Source organism: Vulpes lagopus, chromosome 19, assembly GCF_018345385.1.
Source record: "Vulpes lagopus strain Blue_001 chromosome 19, ASM1834538v1, whole genome shotgun sequence".
Classification (NCBI taxonomy): Eukaryota; Metazoa; Chordata; class Mammalia; order Carnivora; family Canidae; genus Vulpes; species Vulpes lagopus.
Window position 1 is genome coordinate 29,661,480 of NC_054842.1, and position 12,874 is coordinate 29,674,353.

General features: G+C 36.3%; 1 protein-coding gene across 4 annotated transcripts in view; it reads right to left on the reverse strand.

Annotated features, from left to right (window-relative positions):
• The window catches only part of CPNE4 (copine 4), a 493,898-nt gene that overhangs the window by 379,830 nt on the left and 101,194 nt on the right, over window positions 1-12,874 (reverse strand). The window lies entirely within an intron of this gene.

Consider the following 12,874-nt stretch of genomic DNA (forward strand, 5'->3'; position numbering starts at 1 on the left):
AGTAAGTCAATCAGAGAAGGACAATCATCATATGGTTTCACTCATACAGGGAATATAAGAAATAGTGAAAGGGATTATAAGGGAAAGGAGAGAAAATGAGTAGGAAAAATTAGAAAGGGTGACAAAACATGAGAGACTCCTAACTCTGGGAAACAAAGGGCAGTGGAAGGGGAGGTGCGGGGGGCATGGGGTAACTGGGTGACAGGCACTGAGGAGGTCACTTGATGGGGGGTAAGCACTGGGTGTTATACTATATGTTGGCAAATCAAACTTCAATAATAAATAAATAAATAAATAAATAAATAAATAAATAAATAAATAAGATGGTTTATCTTTGTTGTTGAGTTGTAAGAGTTCTTTATATATTCTGGCCTTTATCAGATATATATTTGGTAAATATTTTCTCCCATTTTGTAGGTTCTTTTCACTTTTTTGTTAATGTCCTATGATAAATAAAAGTTTTTAATTTTGATAAAGTCTAATTTTTTAAGTTGGTCACGTTTTTGGTGTCATATCTAACAATTCATTGCCAAAGTCATAAAGATTTATCCATATGTTTTCACCTAAGAGTTTTATGGTTTTAGCTCTTATAATTAGGTCTTTGATCCATTTTGAGTAAATTTTTGTGTATGGTGTGAGGTGAGGGTCCAACTTCATTCTTTTGCATATAAATATCCACTTATCTTAGTATCATTTGTTTCCCCTGTTGAAAGATCTTGGCACCTTTGTCAAAAATCAATTGGCCATAGATATATAGGTTTATATCTGGACTTTCAATTCTATTCCCTGGTCTATATGTTCATCCTTGTGCTACTCCCACATTGTTTTGATTACTGCAGGCTTGTAGGAAATTTTGAAATCAGAAAGTTGTTTGTCGGGATCCCTGGGTGGCGCAGCGGTTTGGCGCCTGCCTTTGGCCCGGGGCGCGATCCTGGAGACCCGGGATCGAATCCCACATCAGGCTCCCGGTGCATGGAGCCTGCTTCTCCCTCTGCCTGTGTCTCTGCCTCTCTCTATCTCTCTGTGACTATCATAAATAAATAAAAAAATTAAAAAAAAAAAATAGTTTAAAAAAAAAAAAAAAAAAGAAAGTTGTTTGTCTTTTTAAAGATTGTTTTGGCTATTTAGAAGACTTTGAAGTTCCATATGAATTTGAGGATCACCTTTTCCATTTCTACCAAAAAAAAAAAATAACAACTTGATAGGGCTGCAATTGAATCTGTATGTTACTGTGGATAGGATAGACTTCTTAACAATATTAAGTCTTCCAATCCATAAATGCAGGATGTTTTCCCATGTTTTTTAGATTTCTTTCAACAATGTTGAGCAGTTTTTCAGTGAAAACTCTTCATATTTTTGGTTAAATTTATTCCTAGGTATTTTACTCTTTTGGGTGATACTGTAAATGGAATTGTTTCCTTAATTTCCTTTTCAGAATGCTTATTATTATCATATAAAAACATAACAAATTTTCATGTGTTGTTCTTGTATGCTACAACTTTGCTAAATTTGTTTATTAGCTCTATAACTTTTTTGTGGATTCCTTGGGATTATTTACATACAGGAACATGTCATCTGTGAATAGGAATAATTTTACTTTTTTCTTTACAATTTCAATGCTTTTTATTTTTCTTTTTCTCCTCTAATTGCTCTGGCTAGGACTCCCAGTAAAATGTTGAATATCAGTGGTAAAAGTAGGCATCCTTGTTTTGTTCCTGATCATAAAGACAAAACTTTCAATCTTTCATCACTGAATATAATGTTATTTGTTTGTTTTTCATAGATGTTTTTATCATACTGAGTATGTCATATCTTCTTGTAAAGCACTGAAAACAACTGATATAGGCTGGGAAGATTGTGGCAGGGTAGGAGGACCCTAGGCTTGCCTCATCCATGAATATAAATAGATAACTAACAAATCATCCTAAATACCCCCAGAAATCGACCTGAAGACAGACAGAACAAACTCCACAACTAAAGGGAGAGAAGAAGCTACATAGAAGAGAGAATATGTATTATCACAAAGGTTGGAGACAAGCTATGCCCCAAGCAAGCTAGAAAAAGTCCAAACCTTTACAAGCAAATCCTGAAAACAAGGTGCATCAGAAACTTGGCAATGAATTGATGCAATTTCTGAAGTTGTAAAGAACTCCACTCATTCCATGAGAAATAATCCAGGCTGCAGCTGCTGAAGGAAACTCATCCTTTCTAGCCATCAAGAAATCTGTGTTGAAGCTGATCAGAATCAGAAAATGGCAAGGATGATTTTATTTTCACTAATTTCTCTGAAATCACAGAGTTGACTGGATTTCTAGCCTATACTGATTGTACTTGGATGTGACCATGCAACTGAATTCTAATCATTGGAATGTGAGAGAAAGCAATGTGTACCATGCCCAGCTCATGAAAACCTTCCTCTTGAGATCCAACATGTTCCTTCACCCTTCTGGATAACTGGAATGGAAATAGTTCCTAGGACCATGGACACCACAGATTGCAGATAGCAGACCACAAGATGGAAGGAAGGAGACTGAATCTTTGAATCGATACTTGGAGAAAAAACATCTAACAATCAGGATCATCCATTTTGCAGTGTATATGAATAAGAAATAAACTATATAAATGTTGAGTTATTTAAAAAGGAAGAAAACTGATATAAGAGCTCACCAAATAGTCCTACTAAATTGCAAACAGTAAGTGGTTTCTCCTATCTGCTGATATGCTTTGGCATGTAGGTGCTGAGTATAAAATGCAGTATAAGCAAAAGTAAACAAAAATAGAAAGTTCTGAACATAGTGATTGTGACTATAGGAATCAGTACCATTATGTGAAGAAAGAGCATAGGTTTTAGTGTCAAGCCAACTGGGTTGGAATACCAATTCTGCTATCATTCATGTTTTGTGACATTGAGAGATTTGCATAACCTCTTTGAAATGGTTTTCTTTTTCTGTAAAATAAAGATGATATCAACCTTATAGCATTCTGTTATGATTTCATGTAAATGACTACATTCTGTACCCAGAACATAATAGTTACTGAACAAACACTAGCTGAGCCCATTGCTACCATTTGCAGAGCCTGGAGCAACAGAACAAAAATGCCTACTTGACAAATACCTGCTTATTCGAAAATTACAAATCAAAGTAAAAATGGCACTCCCATTTTGAGTAAATTTTTGTGTATGGTGTAAGGTAAAGGTCGAACTTCATTCTTTTACATATAAATATCCACTTCACCCTCTCAAATTAAAAAATTACTGAGCATTAATTCATGCCAGGTATAAGGTTTGAAATTAAAATGTTAATCATAAAATTCTGGATAAGAATGGAGGAAAGCCAGGAATATCTAAAATATTTCTTCCAATTTTCCAATTGCAATACTTAATAAAACACACAAAAAAGGCAAGTTCCTAGAATGCTGAAATGTGGAATTATTGGACAATAGCCAAAATCATATTTAAAGGTGAAACATTAGAAGCATTCATTTTGTAAACATTTATTCATCATCTACTATTTGCTAGATTCTGAGTAAGGAATAAGAACATCTGCTATTACAATTACTATTTAATATATCTAGAAGCTCTACCTTTTGAATAGAAAGAGAAGATCAAATGATTATTATTTGCACCTTTGCAGGGAGGCATTCCCTAGCCACCCTATTTAAAATTTCACGGCATTCCACACCCCAAGACTTACTTGCTATCTCTTTTTTCTTAATTTTCCTCCACAGTATTTATTACCTTTTAACATAGTATATACTTTACATAGGTATTTTTTATTCTATGTCTTTCCAGTAAAATGCTAGCACCATGAATATTCCATTGTATAAATAAAACACAATATATTCATCCATTCCTCACATGAAACATTAGGATTGTATCTCCATTTTTTACCATTACAAGCAAAGAATATTCATATATGTCTTCTTGTGAATGTGTGAGTTTCTCTACAATATACACAGTCAATTCTTAAAACTTGCAGTAGCTATGTTCTATGAAGTCACTGCAAACACTGAATTAAGCAGATCCTGAACCACTGCTCCTGGAGGATACAGAGTTAGGTCCCCGCAAGCCTGTGGTAACATTGTTGTTAATGAATCAACAAATAACCTTGTTTTAAGTGTGTTTTGGTTTTAAAACACCTTACTTAATATATATTGTTGATTAGTTCATATTGAACTCACAGCCAATAGCACTTATTATAACTCATACGTGAATGAAGTTTACCTAACACATGCTTTTCTTTGTAGAGCACATCACAGCTTTCTTGAATTTAGGGACACCAGGAAGCACTTCAGCACTAAGATACTTGCGGGTCATTTTAAGCAATGAAATCACCAACAAAAAGCACAAAAATTACAAAAACATGGCACTAAATAGATTATGAAAAGGACATTTGTTTACAGCATGAGAACTCAGCTGGGATTGTACACATTGTGACTCAAAATTTTTTGTTATTATGCACATGTCTGCAAATGACTGTGAAAACACACTATTGAATATTGATTCGAAGGTTACAAATAAATTTTAGCAAATAGGCAAATATGGGATCTGTGAGTAATGAGGATTGGCTAGAAGTAGTATTCCTAGTTTTAAAGTACAGCCATCTTTACAATTATTAGATTTTGGCACACTGTTACTCAAAATGTTTGTACCTATTTCATTTCCATCCTGTTTAATTCCATCCAAATGTTCCCACATCCTTTTCAACCATTGGTATTATTACTATTTTTAACTTCTGTCAATCCAATGCACAGAAAATGGCAACTTGTGTTTGATTGTTTAACTTTGTATTTATCACAAAACTACAGTGAGATATCACCTCACACCTGTCAAAATGGCTAAAATCAAAAACATATGAAGCAACAGGCATTAGAGAGGATGTGGCAAAATAGGAACTCTCATGCTCTATTGATGGGAATGCAAACCGGTGCAGTTACTGTGGAAAAACAGTATGGAGGTCCCTCAAAAAATTAAAAATAGAATTATCATATGATCTAGTAATTGTACTACTGGGTATTTACCCAAGGATATAAAAACACTAATTTGAAAAGATATATGCAATGTTTATTACAGCATTATTTATAATAGCCAAATTATGGAAGCAGCCCTAGTGTCTATTGATAGATGAATGGATAAAGAAGTGGCATATATATAGAATGGAATATAATTCACCCATAAAAAGAATGAAGTCTTGCAACAACATAGATAGATGTAGAAAGTATAACACTGAGTGAAATAAGTCAGTCAGAGAAAGATAAATACCATATGATTTCACCCATATATGGAGTTTAAGATACAAAGGAAAAATAGACAAACCAAAAAACAGACTCTTAACAATAGAGAACAAACAGGTGGTTATCAGAGGGAAGATGGATGGAGGATGGGTGAAATAGGTGATGGGGATTAAGAGTACACTTATCTTGACAATGTATAGAATGTTGAATGTATAGAATTATAGTAATGTATAGAATTGTCAAATCCCTATATTGTATACCTGAAACTAATATAACACTGTATTTTAACTATACCAGAATTAAAATAAAATAATAAAAAAATAATTTGATTTATCAGATTACTAGCAAAATTAAGAATATATTTTACATGTTTGCTCCTTGATGAATCCCTGTTAATGCTATTTGACCATTTTCCTATTTGCTGACTGGTTTGTCTTGCTATCCTTAGACATCTACTTCAACTATAACTTTTAGAATAAATTTCCCCAGTTTTATAAAAAATATGTTGGAAAATTAGAACTGCATCAATTTTATAGGTTAATTTGAAGAGAATTAACATTATTAAAAGATCTATTACTACCTTCTTTTATGTATTCCAGAAATGGTTTGTGATTTTCTCTATAAGAACACTGAACTTTGGGGGATTATTTTTAGGGTTTAGGAGAGGTCTTCTTTAGCAGTGCTCTGTTGTCAAGTATATGGGAATATTAGGTCTCTGTAGGAAGAAACTTGGCCAATGGGAAATAAGAGGCAGGAGGGAACCAGACTGATAAATTCTTGTCCCTCTCTGACTGCTTCATGGTGTACTTTCCTCTTGCTAACCTTTTGCTAAACTGAGGGAATATTCCTTGATGTCTTTGCAAGGTGTTTGGAAATTGTGGCCAGTCAGCAACACAATTGCTTCACATCTTTCCTTGCCTAACATTACCTATCTTCCTCACTGTTCCTGCTGAAACTCTCCAAGTGTCAACATTGTAATCCGTACCCCAGGTTCTGCTTTCCAGCAGATCTAGCCTAGGGTACTCAGGCTAAAACTTACTGCATAAATTGAGCAATGTTAACATTTCTTTTTTTTAATCTCCTTCAGATGTGAATATGGTGAAATATTGATATATATGTTGATGCAGATCGACCTCTTACCCCCAAAATAAATTCTTCTTGGTTATGATATACTTTAAAAATAATGGGTTTTATATGCTAGTATTTAATTAGGAATTATTCATTTCTGATCCTAATTGAGATTAGTCTATTGTATTCTTTTACTATCCATACCTAATTTTAGTATCAAAGTAATATTTGTCTATAAAATGAGGTTAGTAGCTTTTTTTCTTTTTGTGTTCTCTGAAATATGCATAAGATGGGGATTACCAGTTTGATAAGGTTTGATGAAACTTGTGTTCAAATTTTATTGGTCTGATGTACTTCTTGTATTTGAGAGATACAGGATTGATGGAGTATATTTTTAATCAGCAAAACTACTTCTTTAGTGGATATTGGCCCACTGAGGTTTTCTATGTCTCTATCAGTCAATAAAATCTTAAGCATTAAAATGGTTTGCATAAAAAATGTAGTTTGAAATTTCTGGAACAGCAAAGCACGCTTACACCCTATAATCTAGTAAAATTCCACGTTTATGTAGTTCTTTTGCTGAAATTATCATAAATGTAAACAAAATTTATATTTAGGGATGGAAGTCCAATAGAGCATTTATTATAAAATCAATGATTTTAGAAATAATAGAAATATCAAAAAATTTGAGAATGCCTTAAACATACTAAATTGAATATCATATAGCTATTAAGTTAGATTCCTAAAGAGTATTTAGATATAAGAAAATACTATGGATTGGCAGATAAGAAAAAGTTATATATTCTATTTTTTAATTTTGATTGCAAATAATGAGAGAAAGGATGAGCGAGAAAGAGAATAAAAGATTTTAGTAAGATATATCCCAAAGTTTTAACCTTGTTATAGTCTCCATTAAAATTTTATATTTTTATCATGAACATGATGATACTTTGTCATCAGGTAGAAAACATGTTATAATATATTTTTAAAAGTCACTCTTGTATTCTAGCCACACTGAGCCAGAATGAAGTATGAGATCATTGTGCATGCGAGGCATTCACTCCTAGTTCAATGCCATGTCCTACTTAGACTGAGTTGGGATGCAACATTGCCCCACAATGGAACTCAGCGAGAAACTGTTGACATCTCTAACTGCTACCAGAAAACGTACCCTCTAGAGCCTTACCCTTGTCAGACTACATCTAGGGCATCCTCTAAACTAAAAAAAAAAAAAAAAAAAAAAATGCAATCCTTACCAAAGAAAAATAATGTCTCTATGCCTGTCAGCCTGATCCTGGCACAAATACAATAGCCTCTTGAAGTGAGTCATGGGGATTCTGAAAAAGAAAAGACTTCATAGTGTACACTAGCACTCCCTGTGTTCCATTCAGGACCAGATACACAGCAAGGAGACCTTTATTGTAAAACAAGTTAAAGAAGAGCATGCACAGAGCCTTTGGTTATCAGTACTGTTATCAAACTGCTGACTGTGAAATTGGCTGGCCCGAAGAGTATGCAGATGTAACAGAAAAGACATGTATTTAAAAAAAAATTTTAATTCGAATTCAAGGCTTTTCTTGAGGAAGCAAAACTCATACCAGGGAAAGAATCTGCCCCAAGTGAAAAAATTCTTTCCAACCTCAGGCCTTTTCTAGCTCCCTCTCATAGTAACTCATCAGATATTTGTTAGAGTCCTGCTAACTGTGGGAGGCATTGAAGAGGATCAAAGATTTTTTGCACTTAGCACCTGTCTTCAAGGAGCTTATTCTAGAAGGAGAGTTCTGAAATCAAGTGATCCTACTGCATCTTCTATACCATAAGGGACATAGAGCACAGAAGAGCTGGAGACAAAGTTGGGTAGGAAAACTGCAAAACCAGAGGGTTGCAAACTCTATCCTATCCATGTGGATGTGGAAGCTTCTAAATACCGTATTTCTGGTTGGAGGGAGAAGGATCTGAGCTAAGGGCAGTATTAGTTGAAGAAGAAGAGAAAGAATACCTCAGAATTTGATAACAACACAGATGTGATAAGCAAATAATGGGACTTCAAAAACAAAACATGATATCTCAGAGGATGAGACTCACTAGCAGAGTCCTGGTGGTATGACTTAGCAAGAGTGAGAATAAGTAACCTTATGGAATGACTTCTGGATTCTAGGTACTCTATTAAGCATTTGAAATGCTTTACATCATGTAATCCTCACTGCAAGTCTATGAGGCAAGTATAGATGAACAGTAAGTAACTGAGACCAAGTGATCTTCCCCAGTTCTTGCCCTTAGTAATAGGGCCAGTATTTGAATCCAGGCAGACTGGCTCTAGAAATCCATTTCTGACCACTACACCAGTGATTCTCAGTGCAGTCCTTAGACCAGCTGCAACAGCATCACATGGGAACTTTCTAGAAATGCAAATTTCTACATCCCTTCCTCTAACCTGCTGATTCAAATCCTGGCACTAGGGGCCAGGAAGCTGATGAGCATGACCTCCAGTGGATTCTGACACACGCCATGCCTGAGAACCACTGCTCTATCCTAGGCTCTTTGAAATCAGAGATTTGGAGTGAAATTCCAGCTCTCTTCCATACTAGCTATGTGACCTTTGGCAATCTATGTACTTTTCGAAGCTCCAGTTCTCTCATATTTAAATTGGTGTTAATAATAACTACTCTTGGATTCCCCAATCCTGGAGAGTTTTAAAATGAATAAAATCAGATAAATGCTGATAAATGCTCAAAGTGTTTAGAGCAGCAAAGTCTCTGTAAGCATCACCTGCAGCCCAATTTCCTGGCTGCAAACTGGCCACAGGTTGTGAATCAGGCTAGAGTCTTCTAACTGAAACCAAAAGACCAATGAATAAGAAAAGAAGACTGGAGAAACTGGGAGTAATGAATGCAGAGGTCCAGAGGCACTGGTCATTACTGAAGACATAAAAAAAAAAAAAAACGCTGAATAATGGGGAAAAGATTCAATGAAATACTGCAAGATCTAAGCAGTCAGGAGACTGCAAGGATGGGAGAGAAAAGACAGACTGTTTCTAATCAAAACCCATGAGACAAAAATCACAAACTCAAACACTGTTCTTTCAGAACAGATTATCAATCACTGAGGCCAAAATGCTTAGGCCAAACAGAGTCCTAGAGGTGGCACCAAGGCACAGACACTGGCTTCCTAAACACTCATCTCAAGACTGCTGTGTAACTGTCGAATGCACCATCAGACTATGGAAAGATGAAACTGGAACAACCAATTAAAAAAATATATATATATATCTCCTCCATTCAGTCTAGCTTACTCATGTAACCACCTTAATACTGAAGCATGATGGTAGCCCTCTGAAAAATAATGGAAGCTTGCAGAGAATGTTTTCACTCCCAGATGCAATTTAGGGTGATCTCATTTGCTCCCCTTTACCACACACCCCCACCCACCCACAGGCACAGCCACCTAAATTACACTGTCATATAGTGCCCTGAATTACAATGACAGTGACCTATGAATTTGAATGCCTAACAGCGACTTCTTTCTCCTGAATGACTAACCCCATTATCTTAAGAAATATATCTTCTGAATACTAAAACCCAATAGCAAATTCCAGCAATATGTCATAGTATGTGGTGCTTCTAAAGATTCTGGTCATTAAGATGACTCAAAAACAGCCTTGAAAAGAAAACAATTGTGAGCCTGACAATTCACTGTGTGAGGCATATGAGAGAGACATAGGGAGAGAGAGCCATTCATGCTGAATAGCATAATACATAATCATATTACTTCGGAAACCTTTATGGCTTTGAAAATGCTGATAATATCTTCTGACGGTGTTTATTTTCATGCGATACCTCATTTGCCTTCCAATCGAGAGTTGATTTCAAACAGTTTAGTCTCATTAGCATAATTTATATCAGAACAAGCAATGTAGCTTCTATTTAGTCAAAACTTTAGGGTACGGATAAAACGACCTCAGAGAGATGCCTTAGGAAACAGGTCCAGAAATGTTCAAGGAACGGCTCTGAGGCCACAGAGGTAGCTAGTTAGCAGCAGAAGTGGCAAAAGTAGGACAAAAATCTTGATCACCTGATCAAGGTGATCTTTGTCCAGGGTACTTTCTTCCATGCATTTGTAGAGAGAATAATAACCAAAAAAACCTCTTAAGAAAAACTGTGACTCATAAACTGATTTCTTTGTTTTTCCTGAAGCAATCATATCCAAGTGCTGTATTAGAATTTAAACTTTCTTACATCATAAAGGATTGAGTTTCAGTATACTCCTCTGCAACCCTAGGCAAGTAACTTAATCACTCTGAGCCTCAGCTTTATCACTGGTTAAACAAAAAGAATTCTGGTTAACTCTCAGTATTGCTATCTGGAACAAACTGTGTGTGGTATGGCCTGACACAAGAACCCATCCAAAGTAGTGCTCAGCAAATATGCATTACCACAGAGCCAAAGGAAATGGAGTTGGGCTACTTACACAGTGAGTGTGCTAAAGCATAGCCTTTCCAACAACCAGGCTGAAAGGAGACCACCTTTAAAATATGCATAAAATATGCATTCAATATACTACCCCATTACAACAATCATGTCATGTTCCTCCAAAAGTATTCTCCTCTTTCCTTGTTGCCTATTTCTGACTCTCAAGACCCAAACCTAGAAGACTGAAGACAGAATATTTAGAATCAGAGAGGGCTTATGGTCCCTTATTACAATCCCTAAGCCATGCCCCTAAAGAAAGGCCATCAGTAAAAGAGTAGAGGCCATGGGGACAACACCACCAGGAATCATACAAGCTAGATACCACAAAGCAACTTCCATTTCTCTCACTCTCTCCCTTCTGCCTATGGAAACCCAGGTCTGCCACCGCATATACTTCACCAAGTCCTGCCCATCCTATTTCCAGAATGTTTCTAATTCATTAACATATCTCCATCCCAACTGGCCAAATCTAGATTGTGTCTCATTCATTCAACATTCATTCATTCACCCAGCAAATTCACCTCCAACATTCTAAGCTTTGTACGGAGCATTAACCTGGGGGTTTTACTACCTAACAGATCCCCTGGCTTCCTGTCTTTCTTTCTTTTTTTTTTAAGTTTGTTTGTTTATGTAAGTAATCTCTATACTCAATGTGTGACTTGAACTCATGACACCAAGATCAAGAGTTAGATGCCAGTTAGGCACCCCATTTCTTACCACTATAATCCATCCTGTATGAAAGGCCATTATCATCTTCCTACTCAAAACAAACAAACAAACAAAAAAAACTGGATTTCTTAAAGCTCTCAGAATTCCATGCATATACAAATGTCCATGGCTTTGTTATTTGTTTGATTAGATTCTCCTTTTAACATGGCAAATTCCTTGTGATATATATATATATATCATAATATATATATATATTATTCTACTTCCTGGGTCACAAATCCCAAAACCCTTGGAATTTCCTAAACCTTGAGAGTGATAAATTTTTTTTTTTTTTTTAAGTCAGTGAGGTGGCTTTTGGAAACCACCTAAGGATAGGGCTTGTTTCCAGTGGAGACAATCACATGATTAGAGGGTTGAAACCTTTATTCCTACCCCCTGACCTGGGATAGGGGACAGGGGCTGGAGATGGAGTTGAATCACCAATGGTCAATGATTTAATCAGTTGTGCCTATGTAATGAAGCCTCCATAAAACCCAAAGGGACAGGGTTAGGAGAGCTTCCAGGTCATTGAACACATGGAAATCTAGGGTAGAGTGGCATGTCATGGAATCTCTGTGCCCTTTCCCCATGCCTTGCCCTGTGCATCTCTTCCATTTGGCTGTTCTTAAGTTATACCCTTTTATAATAAACTAGTGATCTAGTAAAGTAAGTAAATGTAAGTAAATGTTTCTCAAGTTCTGTGAGCCATTTTAGCAAATTAATCAAACCCAAGGTAAGAGATGGTCATGGGTCAGAAATACAGATAATAACCTGGCCTTTCAACTGATGTCTGAGGTGGGAGAGGAGGCAGTCTTGGGGGACTGAGCCCCCCAACCTGTAGAATCGGATGCTATCTCCTGGTAGATAAGTGTCAGAGTTGAGTTGAATTTTCAGACACCCTGCTAGTGTCTGAGAATGGCTTGTTGGTGTGGGGAAGCCCACCTTTTCCCCTGTCCCGACACAAACACATGTTAGAATTGAGTCCAGAAATACCCTTTACTTCTGGTCATTGTTCAAGGCCCTGCCTTTTCCTTAGCTCCCAAAGAAGTTGCTCATGCTTCCATTATGGCTATTCTCAAAGTGCATTGTGGTGGTTGTTTCCTTCTGTTTGTTTTCTTAAGATTTTATTTATTTATTCATGAGAGACACAGAGAGAGAGGCAGAGACATAGGCAGAGAGAGAATCAGGCTCCATGCAAGGAGCCCAATGTGGGACTCAATCCCAGGACTCCAGGATCATGCCCTAGGCTGAAGGCAGGCGCTCAACCGCTGATCCACCCAGACATCCCTCCTTCTGTTTGATCCATTAGACTAAAGTCCTCCCAAGATCAGAATTTTCCCTTTAATTTCTTTTCCCCCAGTATCCACCCAACAAGTACTTGGTGCTTAACAGGT